Raw genomic sequence first — 8,405 nt, 5'->3', positions numbered from 1 at the left:
TCCGAACGTAGCGACTTGCGACTGTTCTTGAGTAAATTGGAACCTGATGTTAACAAAATTATTAATCAGCATCAGATTCATCCTTCACATTAGTTTTTATATATGGTTCGATTATTTTAGTTTTATTTATAATAAAAGATTCTCTGTTTTAATACTATAAAGTTGTGTTTCAATAATCATTCTTATTGGCAGGTGGAGCCCGTAAGAATTAACTTGAGACCTAAGCGCCGTTGTATGTTACCTACTGCGCTCAGGTTTCAAGTTGCTGGTTATAGTTCAGTTCTTCCATTTTTGGCAACAAAAAGTTTGTTAGCAACTTGGTTGACATGTGGTTTCAACAAGATGGCGCTACATGCCACACAGCTCGCGATTCTATGGCCATTTTGAGGGAAAACTTCGGAGAACAATTCATCTCAAGAAATGGACCCGTAAGTTAGCCACCAAGATCATGCGATTTAACGCCTTTAGACTATTTTTTGTGGGGCTACGTCAAGTCCACAAAGTCTACAGAAATAAGCCAGCAACTATTCCAGCTTTGGAAGACAACATTTCCGAAGAAATTCGGGCTATTCCGGCCGAAATGCTCGAAAAAGTTGCCCAAAATTGGACTTTCCGAATGGACCACCTAAGACGCAGCCGCGGTCAACATTTAAATGAAATTATCTTCAAAAAGTAAATGTCATGAACCAATCTAACGTTTCAAATAAAGAACCGATGAGATTTTGCAAATTTTATGCGTTTTTTTTTTAAAAAAAGTTATCAAGATCTTAAAAAATCACCCGATAGTAAAAGTTTCGTGTAGAATTCTCTGTTAATATACACATATAGGTCACAATAATTAATTTGAAGTTATAGTGGTTTTTAAATAGGTGAAAAAATGGGGGTGCTAAAAATATATTTATTCTCAAAGTGGGCGGTAGACAAAATAAGTTTGGGAACCACTGGTATAGACTGAGATGGTATCTTCCTCCCCTATTGAGCCTCTTCTCCATTCTCGTCTAGAGGGTATCCTCTGTTCACGTCGGTCGAACATGACTTGATTGCACCAGTAACACCTGCACATGCTGCTCTTTGTATCCCATTTAATTTTCTAATGTTGTATTGTTTGTTCAGCGCTGGCCACCATACCAGAGCTCCATATGTAAGTATAAGTCTTATGACAGCCGTATGCATCCACATGATTATACTAGGTGTAAGGCTCCAACACTCGTTAACGATTCCCTTGAAAGTATATTACGCCATATATGCTTTATTTATTAATTTTCCTATATTTATTTTCAGGTGGAGGTGTCAATCTCCACCCCCCAGTATTTAGCTGTGGGGGATAGGGAGAGTGTTGTACCGTTTAGTACCGGAAGTTGAAACTGAGGGATTTTGGTACTGCTTGTGAATAGCATCAATTCTGTTTTGTTAGGGTTAACCCCTTGTCCATTGTTGTTAGCAAATAGGTTTAACTGTTGAAGGAAACATGCCTAATACCAAAAACACTATATCGTCTGCATTTGCTACTGCTTTAGCTCCTCCACCGTTTAATTGGAGTAGTATTTCGTTCAGCGCTACAACCCACAGAAGCAGGGAGAGGACCCCTCCTTGAGGATTCCCTCTACTCACATATATTGTTTGTGTTGCAGCGCAGTTTGATTCCATAATCTTTCTATTCTCAAGCATCGATTGTATCCATCTGCGATCAGTGTCATCTATGCCACCATATGCTTCTATATTATTGAAGGCGCCCTCTATATCTAGAAATGCAGCCATGGTGTATTGTTTGTAGTGTAGTGAATTTTCAATTACACTTATCACCTCGTGAAGGGCAGTTTCGGTTGATCGGCCCTTTATGTACGTATGTTGGGACTTCGATAACTTATCCGCCATGACTGTCTTATATGTAAGTCCATTAGCCTTTCTAGTACCTTCAGCATAGTGAGGGTGAGGCTTATAGGTCTAAAATCTCTGGCATTATCGTGTGTTCTTCTGCCTGGTTTTGGAATGAAGACCACTCTAATTCTTTTCCAACTTCTTGGGATGTAAGAAGTTGAATGCTAGCTTTGTATATATTTTCAAGCCTTAGAATCTTTGTTTCTTCCAGTTTTTGCAGTATTATGGGCATAATCCCGTCTGGACCTGCCGCTTTAAATGGTGAGATACTATTTATGGCATATTTGATTTTGCTTTTGTCTACTATCTGGCCTCGGTAATCAGCTGCGCTTGCCGGTGGTTCTGGTTGAACCCTCGTTATAGGCGTTTGCTGACTCCCAAGGAAGTGCATTTTAATAAGTACATCCAGAGATTCTTTTACAGAGGAGGTCCAATCAATTCCTTCCGCCTTAATGTAGGCAGTATTAGTATGTTCACTGGATAGCATTTTACTTAGCGTTGCGGTTTCTCTGCAACTTCCTATCGATGTGCAAAAAAATCGCCATGCGTCATTTTTAGCTTTCCTGGCCGCTTTTTAGTATATTTTCATGATATCTTTGTATGGTTGCCAGATTTTGGTTCAAAAACTCTCATTGAAAGCATCCATATAAGTATTACCAAGATTTTTGAGCATTCACTTGGCCTTGCTCCATATGATTGGTGGTCGTGTGTAAGGTACCTTAATGAAACTCAGGGAAAATTTTTTTCAGTATGTGGCATATTAGTAGTATATGGGATGAGCAAAAATATATAAAATCTGGTCGATACTAACCCTTACTCAAATATATTCAATATAAAATGCTAGGTTGCACCCGAACTTAACCTTTCCTTACTTGTTTTATTTGAATATATTGCATTATTATATCAAATCTTGCATTTTTATTCATTTCCATTCATAAAATCACTTTAAATAATTTTGCCCGGTTTTTGAGACCGAATGCTCCTATATGCGTTGCTACAATTTGTAACTTCAGTGGTATCTTAACATTATTTATTATATTAAAAAAATGGAGAGTCTTTTATTTTGTTTCTGAAATAAAATGGCAAATTACTAGATTCAATTTCTGTTACTTTATATTTTCTTAAAGTAGTAAAATTATTAATAAGCCATTTAGGCCTTGGGAGGGAAAATGTCCCCCATATCCCCCCTCTGAATCGGGTACTGATATTATTATGAAAAATTGTATAATTTTAATAATAATGGAGTGATTATTAATAGTATTAAATTCGGTATACTAAATTTAGTCTTTAAATAAATAAGCTGCAACAAATGAAAGACCTCTTTAGCATATGCTGCGTATTGGGATTTCCATTTTGTTCATAATCGGACCACTGTCAAGCCCAAAATCCTCCATTTACCGAAAACTTATAAAATGCTATAAGTAAGCACTACATCAAGATATAAAACTCGTATTTGGCACAGGGAGATTATAGTGCCACGGGGTAGCTGTGAAGTGAAAATTTTGAAAAAGCGGGCGTGGCTCTGCACTCTAATATGTTTTTTTTTGTTTTCAATATTATTTTATTTTTTGGATCTGCTTTTATTTAAAGCCTAACATAAGTTATATCTATTTAAAAACTAGACTGGCTCAAGAAAGTGATGGAGCTGTTTTGGTGATACGTTGCTCTTTAGTACGCAGGCATATCTTTTCTTTTAAGGCGTGTTTGATGGCAGGAATTTACCAAAGTATTAGCCAAAGGGTTTGGTAACTTCTACTTCTTTCTTTACCATAGGAATACCAAGGTTTTTATGGATATTTTCGTTACACATGTACCATGGTGCACCCGTGTTTATTCTAAGTATTTTCGAGGGAAACCTCTGTATTATATTAATATTAGTTGCACAAGTCGTACCCCACAGTTGAATGCCATACACTCAAATCGGCTTTATGACCGTATTATACAAAAGCACTTTGTTGTCTAGGCTAAGTTTGGAGTTTTTATTTAAAAGCCAATTTAAATTTGCAGCTCTAATCTTAATACGTGTCGTTTTACTAGAGATGTGTTTCTCCACGTGAGCTTTATATCTATGTGAATACCAAGACATGCTACTTTGTTCACTTGGGGTATTAAAGTATTGTTTATTTTTACTGCCGGGCACATTTTTTGTCTTAGCGAACACGTAAAATGCTTACATCTCTGTTCATTCACATTTATACGCCAGTTCGCTAGCCATGTTCCTCGACAGAACTTAAATGCTTCGCTAGTATTCTTGGTGCTAAAATGTGGCAATTGTTACGGCTCACTATGGCTGTATCATCCGCAAAAGTTGAAGTTAATACATTGTTAGCTGTTGGAAGACTTTTGTCTCTCTCCCACCACGAATCCTACACCAAACTTGCGCTCCTTTATATAGCCACTGTAGTAAATGCCACAAGGACTACTACTCGTCTCTGTCCTTGTCCCGTCCTTAATTCGTAGTCCTTATTTGCCATGGTCGTCATCAAAAGGGGGGTCTCTCATCCGAGGCTTATTGCTTTCTTTCATTGGGGGTGTTTTTTTTACGTGGCGGGTCCCAAACCCAGCGCACAACCGTGCGGAGTGGATGTTTCGCCTTCTCACTTTAGCTCGCCTTCAAATGGACGTTTTAGGCTACCTAGAGGATACTTGGTCAAAGACCGGAAGTCGTGAGCTGCTTGAGTCATATGTAAAAAAATCGTTTCTGGCCACTCCCAAGTGAATGGCGACCAGAGAACTTTCCTCACTTGCCTGAACTTCTACACATGACTCCATCCTCCCTTTGCGCGTTGGCCACGGCGAATACCGTATTCGATGGAACGATGAGCTGTACGAGATATACGACGACATTGACATAGTTCAGCCAATTAAAAGACAGCGGCTACGCTGGCTAGGTCATGTTGTCCGGATGGACGAAAACACTCCAGCTCTGAAAGTATTCGTTGCAGTACCCGCTGGGGGAAGCAGAGGAAGAGGAAGACCTCCACTCCGTTGGAAGGACCAAGTGGAGAAGGACCTGGCTTCGCTTGGAATATCCAATTGGCGCCACGTAGCGAAAAGAAGAAACGACTGGCGCGCTGTTGTTAACTCGGCTATAATCGCGTAAGCGGTGTCTACGCCAATAAAGAAGAAGATGAAGCTGTTGGAAGATCTGCTGTATATATTATGTATAGAATTGGGCCTAAAACGCTGCCCTGTGGTACACCAGCCCTTATCTTTCGTTCATCAGATATGAAATCACCCACTTTTACCATAAATTGTCTATTATTTCAATAAGACTCCAATGTTTTATACATTTCTACATGTACAATTTTTTTAACCCTATATAAAAGGCCTTCGTGCCACACGTTATCAAACGCCTGAGCTATATCTAGAAATATTGCTGAAATGCTTTCCTTATTTCGTTAGTTGTTGGACACAGCTTCGTTATATACATTTCAGTGTTCAATTCTTCCTCACTATTAAGCGCTTTTTTAATTTACGTACAGCTGATTTTAATTGAAGCTGATTGGAAGGGGAGCGATTTATCTGCCATTCTCGTCTTGCACGCATTTTTTCATTTACAAGCTTTTCAATTTCTCTGTTAGAGATTTTTCTGAAACCAAGTGGCTTATTGCTTTTGTTTGGTGTTGCTAAGACAGCTGCGTTAGTTATTATATCATTGAGTTCTCTTATGCTTCGTCAATATCTCTTCCTGTGTTTATTTTGTGCCCAATATTAATGTGGCTACTCACGTATTTTTTATATATTAGCCAATTCGTTTTATACGATGTTAGACCCACTTTTGGATCAACGAATATAGGTTGCTCATATATCTTTATTAGTACAGGAGAGTGATCAGAAGATAGGTCAGTGCATGTATCAGCTGTTATGTTCGATTTATCTAAATTTTTGATTACAGCAAAATCTATTAAATCTGGTATTTTGTTATGATACACTTTTGGTGCGTAACATTCTCCTAACTTTCTTATATTACAGTGCGAAAATAGACGAAATCGGACTGAAACCACGCTTACTTCCCATATGACACGATTTTAAATTTAGCGCAAGCCACCTTATGTCCGTATATCTTCAGGGTTTGTCCGGAAAGTAATACAACTGATTTTCTTCCGCCACGACTGTACTTCAGAGCGTAGGCGCACTGACTGGATTCGGTAGAGGGCGTTCCTAGCTAACGAACGAGCGGGTAGTCAGATGTCTGCGAACACCTGAAGAGTCAAGACAAACATTGCGACGTGTTTCTGTGAGTCGTGCAAGCCGAAAATGCAGCGTTCGTTAGAGCAGAGATACGCGAGTAAATCCTTTTTGAAACTCGGTAAATCTGCGTCAAAAACGTTTGATATGATCAACCAGGCTTACCCAGATGTTGCTTTAGCAAGAAGTGGTGCGTGTCGATGGCACCAGGCCTTTTTGGAGGGCTGGGAAGAAGTCGCTGCTGAGACCGGAAGAATGAGCAAAAGTGAAAACGATGCTCATTGCCTTTTTTTAAATCAAAGGTATCGTCGACCGTGCATTTATTTCTTCTGAACAAACTGTCAACGCCAATTTTTACGTGGAAGTCCTCGAGAGACTAAAACAAGGGGTCAACTGGGTCCGACAAGACATCACAGCCGATTGGAAGTTGGACCACGACAACGCTCTGGCTCACACCGCCTTTCTTGTGAACAGCTACCTAACCAAGACCAGCATCCCAACTCGTCCGCAGCCGCCCAACAGCTCAGATGTGGCTCCCCGGTCTTTTGTTTTGTTTTCTTGCCTGAAAAGGCCGATAAAAGGCAAGCATTTTGAGACGACAGAGGGGATCCAAGCAGCATGCACCTCGGCTCTCACGGTTATTCCGGAGAGTGCCTTCTGTGACGCCTTCAACGCTTGGAAATCGCACTGAAAGCGCTGCAGCGACGAAGATTTGAAAATTTTTAAAGAATTGTAATGATTGATTCAATAATTTTTTTTAAGCCGTATCAGTGCTATTACTTCCTGGACGAACAATGTACGTAATAATTGACAATAATTTAATTAACTAGTAATCTCATTACGAGAGCTATTAATTATTTTCCTGTTTCACTTAATTTCTTGCGGCACAGATATCGCAAGCATATCGCACAACGAGTCGGTCGATCTTTCAATATCTTCGGAATGGCATGAACGAACAAACATTTTTTGCGAATTATTAAAGGTGAAAGATTTTCGCGTTGTGTCACATTGTTTGCTATTTTTTTACCATGAAAAAATGTAAGTAGAATATTACAATTTAAACAAGTCGACCGTGAAAAATTATTAATAATATAACACGAACATTTTTCTTCAAGTACACAACATTTCATCAATTTATTTGCCATAGTTTATGAGGAGATCATTTTACAATTTTATAGTGCTCCAAAATTCAATAAGATTAACAAATATCACGAATCACGAGGTATGCGTTCATACCTCGCCTATTGTACATAACATTTACTATTGAAATGTTAAATTTTCCTTGGAAATTGCATCCAATACTTAATTAACACTGTTTGCTGATAAACACAAGTACGTATATATATATGAATTAGAGTATATTATTCATCGTAGGTGCTATTTCTTCAGACATACATGATGGTCCGATTGATCTCGCCTTCAAATACGCTATACACAGCATCAATAAGGACGCAAACTTATTTCCAGAGGCGAAAATGACATTCGATTTACAGCACGTGATCAAGGATGATTCATTCCATGCCTGCCACAAAGGTAGCTCTTAATATCAAATCACATGATTGCATACTCTAGGCCTCGAAAACCTTTTGCTCTCAGTAACCTAAGGTACTAGCGCAACTAATCATGTAACGTAGACATCAGAGATAACGGGACTTTGGTTGCCGTACCATGGAAATCCATTCGTCAAAAGTGTACGATAATCTCATTACAGTGTACGATAATGCGGCGACTTTAAATTTTCACTAAAAATTGTTATTGATATGTTTAAAATATTAAATTAGAACTATTTTCAAAACCATTAACCATATAACTACTGACAGGTAAATATAATTTTCAATATATATATATTTTAAGTCTGCGCCCTAATCGAGTCAGGCATACACGCGATTTTTGGACCATTCAACGCTGTATTGGGAGTTCATATTCATTCAATATGCGATGCCCTTGATATACCACACATAGAATCACGATTATCACATAAGGTGGCCAATACAGAAAATCCGAATGGACCACCTAAGACGCAGCCGCGGTCAACATTTAAATGAAATTATCTTCAAAAAGTAAATGTCATGAACCAATCTAACGTTTCAAATAAAGAACCGATGAGATTTTGCAAATTTTATGCGTTTTTTTTTTTTAAAAAGTTATCAAGCTCTTAAAAAATCACCCGATACTATATACTAGCTGACCCCCGCAGTCGTTGTCCTGCGTGAAATTATGTGTTTAGAAATGAAAAAGTTGAATTTATCAGTTCACTCTTTTTCAATGTATCGCAGCTTGATAAACAACATTTTTTGGTTTCTGTTCCGGTGTATAGAAAAGATGGTTTTCCAACT

The sequence above is a fragment of the Bactrocera tryoni genome, unplaced genomic scaffold (assembly GCF_016617805.1).
Source record: "Bactrocera tryoni isolate S06 unplaced genomic scaffold, CSIRO_BtryS06_freeze2 scaffold_11, whole genome shotgun sequence".
NCBI lineage: Eukaryota > Metazoa > Arthropoda > Insecta > Diptera > Tephritidae > Bactrocera > Bactrocera tryoni.
Note: the sequence above shows the minus strand (reverse complement) of the source record.